The sequence below is a fragment of the Plecotus auritus genome, assembly GCF_963455305.1.
Source record: "Plecotus auritus genome assembly, chromosome: 5".
Taxonomy (NCBI): domain Eukaryota; kingdom Metazoa; phylum Chordata; class Mammalia; order Chiroptera; family Vespertilionidae; genus Plecotus; species Plecotus auritus.
In genome coordinates, this window is record NC_137776.1 from 42,060,099 (window position 1) to 42,073,168 (window position 13,070).

Sequence of the window (13,070 nt, forward strand, 5' to 3'; positions counted from 1 at the left end):
CATAATCCCTACTGAACGAAGAGTTTTCTTAGAAGAGTACTATCCTGGGTATAGATTTTTTTAAATAAAATAAAAAATTGAGAACCACAGCAGTGACTATAATTTTGTTTTAATCATGAAGAACTAAATAAATATTAGGTGAGTAAGAAGTGCACAATTGTTATTTTCGGGGAAATTTAAGTATAGTGCTAACATGCTATGTCCCATTTAGAATGCTATTTTGTTATAACAACTGAGATCATTGGCTCTGGAGATATGCACCTTTTTCTAAGAGCTGGTTTTATAATTACCATTTTGGTTGCTGCATCTAATTATTCCCTTAGGTTTACCTGTCCCTGATCGTTACCGTGCATATCTGACATAAACAGATATACCAAATTGCTGAATTTGTGTGGGTTTAATTTAATCTGTACGTCACTAAAGTGTTGGCTGTGGTTAGCAAATGTGCTAAGTTGCACAATCAAAGGTGCAAAATTCTTCCTGACATTTGCAAACATCAGTCATTTCAAGTTTTTTTTTTTTTTTTTTCATTTAGTCAGATGCCCACTAAGCTAACTCATCAGTATCAATGACAGTAAGCTTAGCATAAGCAAAACAGTCAGTCATAGCCACCAGGTGTAACATGGATATATCAGAAGCCCTATCCTGATCACATGGTTAGATGCCACTAAGCTGAGACTGAAATTAGTTACATATATGAGTAAATGATATATCATTTAGTTCCAAGCCTGCACAACTGCTAATGTCACCATTATTGCCTATATAACTGAAATTAGGTTTTTTAATTGAAATGCAGAAACATCCCCATTAATCAAATTATCAAATTAAACATCCAATTATCTGATTTTTTAAATATGCTGTGAGTCTTTATTTAAAACCCAAAAATCCACAGGAAAGGAAACAAATTGTTCATGCCTAACAGTATGTAAATAAATTATTCTGGACTAACAATATAAATAAAGTCCATATTTTGAGAACACATTTTTTTAAAAATAAAAACCATTTTAAGATAACTATTTAGTTGCCCGCCTAGAAAACAAAACAAGACAAAAAAAAAATCCCCTTAAGTGATACCAAAAAATCCAAATTGTTAAAATACATAAATATTTTTGAGAGAATTGAATGGCTTTTCTGGGAAAGAGAAGTGGGTGTTAGATAGATTTCATTCTTACTATGGCAAAGTGGTAATTTCTAGGAGGTACTAAAAAATTACCTGAAAGAAAGTGACTTGCCAGTCTTTTAGGATATATTTGGTTCAGAGTTGTCTGGCCCTAGTCTGCCCTCTCCCTGGAATCAAGTTGCAAACACCATCCTCAATAGTAATTAGAGCTAAGCGGCAATTAGAGGACCTCTGATTTGTTCGGATGCACTGCCTGTCTCTGTTTCCTAGCACCACATTTCACAGGAGCACCAGGTTGAAATCATGGAATTATTTAGCTCTCAATGTAATACATCATAAAGTACTCAAATGCAGAAGTGACCACGGACATAACCTTAAAAATGAGGTAAGCTTTGCAAATTGATTAGCATTTACACCTCAGGGAGCTTTTTCATGACAAAATTGTAAAAACAATTAAAATAAATGTCAGAAGAAGAAAAAATATCAGAATTAGAGCAAACAGAATTTGCTAATTTCACAACTTCCTTGCCCAATATCATCTTGGTTTTCCAAACTTGTTTTTATTCAGATTGTACTATTGGGTCACTTTGCTGAATATGATGAAGATGCGACTGATTTCCCATATTTCCTTTGTCTTTATGAACTACGGTTTCTTTTTCTTTTGAAGATTGTCTCAGAATAACTACTAGGTAAAAATGAGATTCACGTTTAATCCAAGTACTTAGAACCCTCCCTCTCTTTTCTCCTATCTTCAGGAAGTATATTTAAAGTGATGAATGTGCACGTTCAAAAATGGACATTCAGATTGACAGAATGGTGGCTGGTAGCCTATAATAACATTGAGTGACGTGGGCTATTTGCACTCCTGTCATGTGATTTTTATGATAGGCAAGTTTCAAGTTTTTAAGCTTCCATCTAGTTCAAGTCAAAACTCAATGACTTCATGTTTATTTAGACCCGTAGACATAGAAATCTCTCTGGAAACCAGGTAAGTTTAGCTCCTCAAGAGGGAGTATTGTCTGTTACGCAGATAGATGTATTTTGTGTGTATGCAATAGGTATTTATGAAATTCTAATTTCTATTTTTATAATATCACTTTAGTTTTCCCCTACCTAAAATATCCTTTTTCTTTCAGTTTTGCCATTTTTTAAACATGAATAGATATTACTGTAAGGAAAGAGCTTAGAAACTCTTGGCACCAGGAAGATGTTTTTATCTCGTAGTCCCTAGTGGGATTTCAGGTGGTTTGGAAAAGATTGAAAGAGCATCAACTTCTTTTATTCTACTCATTGGTGGATTATAAGGGTAAACAAGGAGGGTTCCGTGTGTTCTGGCAAATAATGAATAGATGAAAGCCAGCGCAAAGTCCTAGAGACTATGATGCGGGAACTCTTAGCAGACACTGTTGCTCAGTGTGGTTACCACTATTAGACTTTCTGTATGTTTGTTTAGTCATGGAATTGTTTATTCTTGAGCATCATTTTCTTTATTAGAAAAACATGGGGTGATCGTAAGCCACATGATAGTTTAGAAGTGGCCTTAATATATAGAAAAGTACCCGTGCTCCCCAATGAAAAGTTAGAGTATTTTCCCCTTTTTAAAAAATAATTCTTTATTATTGGAAGTAATACATATGTCCCCTTTTGTCCCCCATTGATCCCCTCCAGCCCACTCCCTTTCCCCATTCCCAGCCCCCCCCAACCCCGCCCCAGGCCCTCACAGCCCCTTTGTGGCCATGAGCCATGCATATATGCATACAAGGTCCTTGGTTGATTACTTCCCACCCACCTACCCTCCCCTATTTATACAACTCAGGGCAGTGATGATAAATTTCTATAAAAATATACCATTACATTCTATGGTAGATTTAAGTGTTTGAAACTGACGTGACTACTTGAGGCATCACCAGAGATACGGCCTTAACTCTTTTCTCTTGTCACAGGGACAAAGTTCTGATATTATCAAAATCGTCTTTTGATTTATAGATGCAAATATTGAAAACAAAATTAATACAGCTTGCAAAGCAAGGCAAATGACAAATTTTGAGTGCTTTCTAGTTCACTGGCAGTATTATGGTGAGAGAGACAGAGACCAAGACAAAAAGTTGAAACAGACAAACAGGCAAACACACAAAAGAAATAAAAAAGACAGAGACAGAATTTCCACAGACTGGAGAGAGATGAGAGAGGCCGAAAAGACAAATAGGTGAGAGGGAGAACTCATGAGACAGGTATAGGACAGAGACAGCGAAAGGGAGTGTTAAAGAAAAAAATAGACAGTCACAAGTCAAACAAAGTTTGGAAATAGAGATTGTACAATTTTGGAACTTTGAGTACTTTTTTTGGACTTTAAGTGGAAATATGCTTTGTGAAATTAAATACATTGAGTGCCAAGTCCTTTCTTATGAATTGTTTATTCTCCACTTGTGTCCTTTAAAACAAAGAGAGCTTAAAAGGCTGTTTGAAGTTCAAAAGAGACCAAGAGTCAAAATAAATGTTTGTCTAGAAAATGTTTCCATTCCTTTGTTGCCTTATAAAGCAAATCACTGAAAAGGAAAGTGATGGGTACTGTGATTACATTCTCTATTTTCCACGTGGCTCCTTATTAAAATACCATTGTCTTTGACTTTGGGAGATCATTGGGTGAGTGAGGAGTCATTTTGGAAGCCAAAAAAGAAATTCCACAGAAGAAAAACTGGTACAAAGTCAGTATAATGGTACAAGAATAAACATGATACATAGGGACAGGGGCAGTCATTTATGATGAATCACTTCCAATGCAGAAAATCCTGTGCATTCTTCAGAGGGCCCTATCTGATGCTGTATTGCCTATCACTCCTGCCCCAGAAGCTGCCTGCATGACTGAAACAAGTAGCATCAATTTCTAGGCTGTCAGGACAATGGCAGAATTCCAAGAAGGCAGGCCAGGGATTGGCCATTCAGTTCAATACCCACTAAAGATGCTTTGGAGTACAAGCATCACCTGGGTCACAGGACACTCTGTTTCTCAGGATAAGAGTGATATCACATTGTCTCCCAGGTGTCCAGGTCCTCTGTTTGACGGCATTAGATGTCCTGCTTAACTAGATTGTTCCTGCTCATAGAGTTTTTGTTTGGCAATCCTTCATTCTGTACAGATTTCTGCCACACACACACAAGATAAAAGGGAAGGAGATTATTTGGGGAGTGACATGTTAGGAAATTCCAAATAAGGAATCGGTGCTAATTCTAGTCCACTCTGCAAAATTATGCCAAATTCACCACGCCCCCTTCCCTCTCCAAATCCCCCTCACCTTTTCCCCATTCTAACTCCTCTGTTTCCCTGTTACTTACAACCCCATCCCGGGCATGGCTGGATGGGTCACCTCACACCAGATTTCCACCCGGTTGCATGGTGGCTCTCATGCTGCTTGCACAGCAGCCCTGCCAGGTGGGTGTTGTCTCTCTGCTCCTGGGTGAAAATAGTTTCCTGACCCATGGAGAACCAAGAGTGTCTTCTTCTGCGACAGTCACCGTGATTATAATACTCCACTCGAATTTGGTGGCTATGGCATATGCTTACAAAAAGAAAAAAAAGGGTTACAAAGCAATTTTTACCATTTCTATTTATTCTCAACTGGTGCTTTCTATCTAGAAGTTTATTACTTTTTTTTAAAATGTGGGCAACAGCTTTTGAATAGCTTTGAATTGTTTGGTTAATATTTAAGCTAGGGAAATCCCTCTTCTCTATGAAGGTGGGAGTAAAGAGCACTGGCAGAACAAATATTAACTCTGTTTCTTTACGTTGAGCAAGATTCTGGGGGAAAATACCTTTTTAAAAGGACCATTAAGTAAACCACTGTAACTTTTTCTTTCCTTTTGGTCCTTAAATGCACATAGCTTAGACACTGAATGCAAGAACTAAAATTCTCTGAGACTAGGGGTCAAAATATTTCACATCCTAGAGCTGGTGAGCGGACCCCTGAGTGGCTGAATGCAGCCCCTAACGCAAAGCACTTTGTGAGAGCTGCACGGGGGAGGCCTAAGGCAGCCAGGGGCCTCAAAGGCCCTGCAGCTTCCATCTGCTCCCAGGAAGGTCAGTTGCCATTGCTTAAAAATAAAGTGTCTGATGGGCTTATTTTGCTTAGTGATCTCACTTACATGTGGAGTCAAATGAACAGGATAAACTGATAAGCAAAATTGGCCCAGAGAAATGGAAGCATGGAACAGACTGATGAACTTCATAGGTAAGGGGAGGGGACAGGGTATGAGCGGAAAGAGATTAACCAAAAAAACATATATGCATATATGCATAACCCATGGACCATGGACACAGAAAATAGTGTGGTGAAGGCCTGGGGAGGCATTGGGAGTGCGGAGGAGGTGACCAATGCGGGGAGCGGGGAGCGGGATACCTGTAATATTTTCAACAACAAAGATAATAAAAGAAATGTGTCTTTGCAAATAGCATTTTGCTTGCAGTTTTGATAGAACCTCAGTGTAAAAACCACCAACAGAAATGTGAGTGTGCCTCCTAGTATGAGGCGATTTGAACTAGTTATATTGATCCACACAGTCTGGTTAAAAGTGTAGTGGGAATAGTAGAAGAATTATTTAAAGTGAGGTGTTGCAATCAATCGTCAGCCATTCTATAAAAAGGAAAGAAATGTTGCCTCTGACTGCTGGGGCTTTTCTCTTTCATGTAATTTCTTTTATTAGTCACATTATAAAAATATTAAACTTAAAATCTCATTTGAAAATAAATACTTCTAAATTTCAGTCAAAATATAAATAGAGCTCAGCCAGTGTGTCTCAGTGGTTGAGTGTCGACCTATAAACCTGGAGGTCATGGTTGGGTTTGATTCCCAGTCAGGACACATGGCTGGGTTGCGGGCTGGGTCCCCAGTAGGGGGTGTGCATCAGGCTGCCGATCAATGATTCTCTCTCATCATTGATGTATCTTGATGTATCTACTTTCCTCTCCCTCTCTGAATCAATATATATATCAGACCAAACACCAGTCTACTTAAATTTTTTAATAAGATAACTATAATATATCATTCTTCCATACCTTTGATCTTACAGACTTAAATATTCCAACAGTGTCCCTGAGCAAGAAATTCTGGATTTGATTCCAGTGGAAATAGGGTTCTTTCACGGAATCACAAGAAAAGTATTTTGGGGACCACTCATAGGAGGATGAGGTGCAGTGGTAAGATTTATTGGAGTAAAAACATAGTACTGCCCCCGGGTGCCCTGTGTCTCATCCATGACCAGATGACTCAGCTGTCTCACTATAGGGCCACAAGCCCACACTTGTTCTTCCCTCGCCCAGAAGGACAAGGGCCCAGAGATGCAGGATTTCTCTGAGTCTCATTTTTCCATCTGCACGTCCTCTGCCAAGGCTGCACTTGAGCTACTGCACTTGCACCCACGGAGCTGCTACAAAGAGAGTGGCCTCAACAGAAGAACTTTTGTTAAGCTTTAATTATATATCCTTGGGTTTGGAAAGGAGTAGGCTCTATTCAATCTCTTTCCTGGCTTTTCCTGAGCTTATGCTGGAGCCTCCCGCTAACCAATCTCTTTTCTGGATCTTCTGTGTTTCATGTCCCTTATCCAATCCAATCCTTTCCCAGGCTAGACTCCGCCCCTTTATGTCACCATATTGCCTTCTACTGCACATGCCTCAAAGTTTTGCCTTGTTATCTGGTTTCTACTCCATATGCGCTTATCTTCCCCTGCACCATCTTGGTTTCTACTGGGCAGAGCAATTTCCCCTTTATTGTTTATTCCTTCCCCACATAGTCTGGGTGAGTGGACCAGTTATCCTCCAGGGATATTGGGAACCTAGTCCTTCTTCCCTACACAGGGGGGCGGGGCATGGAAGGAAGTTGTTAATCCCCTCACAGGGATTTGGCTAGCCCCTGGGGTGTCTGGCTGCTCTAGCTTCTTAGTTAATCTGGCTGAATGGCTGATTCCATTTGCTTCCTTTATTAATATTAACTACCTACCCTAACAATCAGACAGGTACCAAACTGGATTAAGTTCTCCAAAATACACTTTTCTTACATAAAATGAAGGGTGAATTCCTAAATTATGTTTGCCTCTAAAATTTTATGAAGTATAATTCCTCTAGAAGTATTCAGTGGTTTGAGAAACATAGCTGTTGCTTTTCCTAAGAAAGTCTGTATTTTTAGGAAGGTTTCTAAAAAAAAAAAGTCCTAGTTCTATGCTACAATTAGGTCGCTAGCATGCTGTATGGGGAGAGCAAATAGCTTTTCATATATATATATATATATATATATATATATATATATATATATTATTGATTTTTTACAGAGAGGAAAGGATAGGGATAGAGAGTTAGAAACATCGATGAGAGAGAAACATCAATCAGCTGCCTCCTGCACACCCCCTACTGGGGATGTACCCACAACCAAGGTACATGTCATTGACGGGAATCGAACCTTGGACCCTTGAGTCTGCAGGCCGATGCTCTATCCACTGAGCCAAACCAGTCAGGGCGCAAATTGCTTTTCTGTATGTAACAGAAGGAGGCTTCAGACCTCAGAAAAGTGTCTCAATGCCACAGACAGGAGTCACTGGGCAAATGTAGCTCAGGACCATCTCCCTGGGTCTTTTTGCCAGAAAATTTCGTCAGGCTACTGTGACCTCCCAATTCACTCTCGACCTCAGACAACTTTAGTAAATCCCTGTCTGGAGATAATTTTGGCTTCTTTAAAGGCTTAGTAATTTAGAAACTAAGCACATGACATTCCCTTTTGATAAGTCAGGTGTATTAAAAACAATTTTAAAAAACTGGACAAAGCATTTGTCAGAACCTTGTTTCTTTCTTTTAGAGTTTCCTTTCTTGTGCGATCATACTTAATACTATCAGGTTACAAGTGGAAAAGCTATAACAAGGCAAAATATTTTAAATCCAGTTTAAAAGAAGACAATGGACCTGAAGACTTTTTTAAAAACCAACTATAGTCTTTACTTAAATTCTGAAATTTTCAGATTTTTCAATGTAACTTTAAAAAACTTCTGCAACTGATGAAGTATGTCACATGTTTAACCAAACTATATTTGGTAACATATAGTAAGTAAATTTTACCCATTTTTTTTTCAAGATTTAAATATAAGAAACTCAGTGCATGGGCAAAGTATTCCGATATAAATGAATCATCACTTGGCTGTACGCATTTTGCTGCCAGCATCGGAAAAGCTATCCATTGCATCTTAGTGAAAGATTCATCATTTTGTGTACAAACTGGCATATTACTAAACCCAAAGGACACTGTGGCTTAAAATCTATCATGATGTGGTTTCACGGCTGTTTTTACATATAGCATTTCAATTTTGCTTATAAACTTCAGCGTGGTACTCAAAAGGATTTATTTTTAAATGCAGTGTTCTGCCAGGATTCTGCTGTCAGAGCTCTTTGGAGGGAACCCTGACCTACACCAAGGGAGCTTCGGGCACAAAACTGCCAATTGTTCAGATTTTGTAGATTCAGAGTTCTAGACACACATTTTTCTTTTTGACATCACTGAATTTGGTATCAGTCTTCTCTATCCATGTCTGAAATTCAGCGAGGAAGCATCAGCATTAAAGAGAACTTTTATTTACTCACAAATCATTCAGAATTGAAATCAAGCTGGAAGTGGAAAAAAGAACTCAGAAAACGCATCCACCGTAAAACTATACAAACCTGACAGTATTTGGAGATGTTCTTATTGGGGAATTTTGCCTATATTTGTCAAAATTGTTTACTAAAATTAATAGCATTGAATACATTACTTTTCAGAAAATTTTATTGGGGTATAACATATACAAAAGTGCACATATCATAAGTGTATAGTTGAATGAATGTGCACATGCCTGTGCAACTGGCACTAAGATCAAGTAGAACATTCCCATCACCATAGAAGCCCCTCTAGTCACTCCATCTCCACCCCATCTCATTCTTCCTGCACGGATAGCCACAATCCTCACAGCATAGATTCATTTTGCCTGATTTTGTACTTTCCATAAATGGTATCACACAGCATGTTGGTATGCTCCTTTAGTTCTTTCTCTCAACATCACATTTGCAAGGTCTGTTTGTTGTTGCATGTACTTATACAGGGTGTGGCAAAAATAGGTTTACAGCTGTGAGTATGCAGAACAGAGTTTATTCTGGTATTATCATTTATTAATTACTAGAGGCCCGATGCACAAAATTTGTGCAAGAGTAGGCCTTCCTTCCCCCAGCTGCCGGCACTGGCTTCCCTCTGGCACCCAGGACCCGGGCTGCCCTCGCAACCCTGGCTTCGTCTGGAAGGTCGTCTGGAAGGATATCCGGAAGGATGTCCGGTCTAATTAGCATATTACCCTTTTATTAGTATAGATTATATTTTCCATACAAAGAACTATAAACCTACTTTTGCCCCACCCTGTATATCATTTTTTCTCATTGCTATATTTCCTTATGTGACTGTTCTATTTTGTGACGAAAACAAAAACATTTATTTATTATTTTACTGTTGATGGGTTAATTGGCTAATTTCCAGTTTGAGGCTATTGTAAATAGTATTGCTATTGAACATTCAAGTGTATAACATTTCTGTTAGGTATATACTTAGAAGTGAAATTGTTGAGTCAGGTTATGTATATATTCAGATTTAGTAGATATCGTGGAATAGCTTTTAAAAGTTGTTGTAACAATACTTCAGATAAGAATTCTTGCCAACATTTGATAATCTGTCTTTCTTCATTGTTGCCATTCTTGTGGTATGTAATGTTATATCATTGTAATTTTAATTCATATATTCCTAATGACTAATTAAGTTAAACATGTTTTTGTATGTTTACAGGCCATTTTAGTACCTACTTTTGTGAAATATCCATTCAAGTCTTTTGCCCAATTTTCCTATTATATTGCCATTTTCTTACTGACTTGCAGAATTTCTTTATTCTAGATTCAAGTCCTTTGTATATATAATAAACTAGTGGCCTGGTGCACAAAATTCATGCATGGGGGGGGGAGGGTGTTCCTCAGCCCGGCCTGCACCCTCTCCAATCTGGAACCCCTCGAAGGATGTCCTACTGCCGGTTTACAGGGATCAGGCCTAAACCAGCAGTTGGACATCCCTCTCACAATCTGGGACTGCTGGCTCCAGCTGCTCACCTGCCTGCCTGCCTGCCTGATTGTCCCTAACCACTCTGCCTGCCAGCCTGCTCGCCCTCAACTGCCCCCTGCCATCGGCCTGCTCACCCCCAACTGCCCCCCCTGCTGGCCTGCTCACCCCCAACTGCCCCCCTGCTGGCCTGCTCACTCCAAACTGCCCCCCCCCCCCCCGCTGTCCTGATCACCTCCAACTGACCCCCACTGACGGCCTGCTCACCCCCAACTGGACCCCTGCTTGTCTGCTTACCCCCAACAGCCCCTGCTGTCCCATCCTGGACTGATCACCCCCCGGCGACCCGAAGTTCCAGCCCCTCCTTTTTTTCTTTTTCTTTTTTTTTTTTTTTCCAACACCTCCTTGAGTGGAGGCCAGGGCCAGTTGGAAACAAGTATCTAGGATTTATTTATCTTCTATAACTGAAACTTTGTAGCCTTGAGTGGAGGCCAGGGCCAGCCAGGGCTGGAAGCAAGTATCTAGGATTTATTTATCTTCTATAATTGAAACTTTGTAGCCTTGAGTGGAGGCCAGGGCCAGCCAGGACTGGAAGCTTGGCAACCCAAGCCTCCTGTTTGCTCCAGTTCCGTGGCTGGCTGACATCTTGGTTGGGTTAATTTGCATACTCACTCCTGATTGGCTGGTGAGCATGGCTTGTGGGTGTAGTGGAGTGATGGTTAATTTGCATGTTTCCCTTTTATTAGTGTAGATACCATCTCCCACTCTATGAATGACCTTTCCATTCCCTTGATAGTGTTTTATTCTTACATTTTTATTCTTAATAATAGAGTATGCTTACTAATTTTTATTAGCATCCTTTGTTTCCTATTTAAGCAATCTTTGCTTACTCCAAAGTCACAAAGATGTTCTGATGGATGAGGTTGGACTTACCCACTTTGTGCTTCAGTTTTTCATCTGTAAAAATTAGGCTAATGATAGTACCTTGTTTAATGGTTTATTGTGAGTATATATGTATATACTGTATACTTATATATAATTATATACACTTATATGTGCACATGCATATATAGAGTTATGTAACATGTTTAGGATAGTATAAATGTACACATATGTAATATGCTTAGAGTAGTGCTGGCACACAGTATACACTTTGAAAATGTTATTGTGTGGCCTTTTCAGAAGCAAAACCCTTTATCAGTCACATCCCTATCACATAGTCCCCTCCTACTTGCCATGTTTTATGGTTTCTTGGTGAATTTGTTTTCCTCACATGCAGACTGATAATAGAAATAATGAGAGAAGGGGTGAAGGAGATGCTGGTTGGAGATTGTACTGATAAGAGGGAAAGTTATTTAGTATAAGGGGCAACAAAACTGGGAAAGCAATAAAAAGAGAAAACTGGTAGAAAATCTGAAATGCCACTTACTTACTTTCATTAAAGAAATCTTTGGTAGTCCTAAAATTGACATCGTATCTGACTAATAGATATTTATATGTTAAGTTTTTTTTTTTTTATTTCAGTACTCATTAATGCAGACATATATACTTATGGTATAAGAAAAAACTACTTCTGCAGAATATAGAATATATACATATTTGATCTGATTCTATAAATGCTTCTCCACGTAGACTTACTGTGATTTTGGCATACTCTCCTTTCTAAGAATGAGGTGTGATTTTTTGTTTGTGTTATGGTATAGAAAGAAGAGCCACTAGGAATCCTCACAGCTATAATCTAAATAGGCCTTCAAAATTATATTTCTAAAGGTCAAAGACTAAGTCAATAATTTCAAGTGTCACCTTGTCCTCAAATGAGGTTTTATTGTGATGGATTGTGACATAATCTGTTGACATAATAAGGCACCTATTATGTTATAGAGGCAGTTGGCTGAAATAATAGTTTTCTTTATGCATAGCGATGAGTTGTCTTTCAGATATTATTGATTTCCTAGCTATAGATGACTACAACTTAGATTTTACCATCAAAATAAAATTTATGAGAGAGGGTTAATTACATTCTTATGGGAGACTATAAGGACATGTGTCATTTCCATGTTAGATCTTTGATGTATGAATGCTTGTATGTTGTATTTAATTTTCATACAGGGAGTTTGATAAATATATATACATCAACTAGTATAAAAAGCCTATTATCAAATAAGGTGGAGTCCTATTATTACTTGATTCAGTATGATAGATATGAGATTATATTCTATGCATTCAAACAGAGCTACATAGAGGAGGTGTCTCATATCATATTGCCAAATAGTTTAAACAACAAAGGTTGGTCCTGTTTCATGACAATAGTGATGTAAAGGGTACACTACACCAGCCTTTGTGTTAAAATACCTGCTCATTATATTTTCAGTGTTTTTTCCCCTCAGTGAGTCTGAGTTTTACAGAAATTAAGCATTTTCTTGTGGGGTGCAATGCATTTTGGCCTATTTTTTGCTTGTATTTCCCAATGACTTTTGGGTATCCCAAGGTGAAGAGAAATGTTTCCCAAAAGTAGCTGCAGCAGCAAATTCTGGAATAAGGTGACAAAGTGTTCAAAAACTGCAAAAAATGCACTCTGTCCCATTCATTTCCCATTTGCAAAAACTTGCTTTGAAGCAATCAACCTTGGTGAGGCAATATTAAAAGCAGGTTTTAAAAGTAAAAACAGCAAGGTTAAGGTGAGGGAATTGATGAAAACATAGTTTATATTTATTCAGAAGTACTTTAAAACAATCTGTGTTTAACATGGCAAATTGTCTGTCATTAAAATGCTAATGAAATGGTAAACAGCTGCTAAGTTTTTTATGCTAATGAATGGTGGCAGTTTAGTAGCTCTCAAGCCTTGAGTT

General features: G+C 38.5%; 1 protein-coding gene across 6 annotated transcripts in view; it reads left to right on the plus strand.

The window, feature by feature from the left end:
* The window catches only part of ZNF385B (zinc finger protein 385B), a 367,474-nt gene that overhangs the window by 270,751 nt on the left and 83,653 nt on the right, over window positions 1-13,070 (plus strand). The window contains exon 1 of one of the 6 annotated variants that reach the window (XM_080669116.1): window positions 2,038-2,108. The exons of the other annotated variants lie outside the window; for them this stretch is intronic. The gene's annotated coding sequence lies outside the window, so the exon portion shown is untranslated. Of the gene's footprint in view, window positions 1-2,037; window positions 2,109-13,070 lie in introns of those variants that run through there. 6 annotated transcript variants of the gene reach the window in all.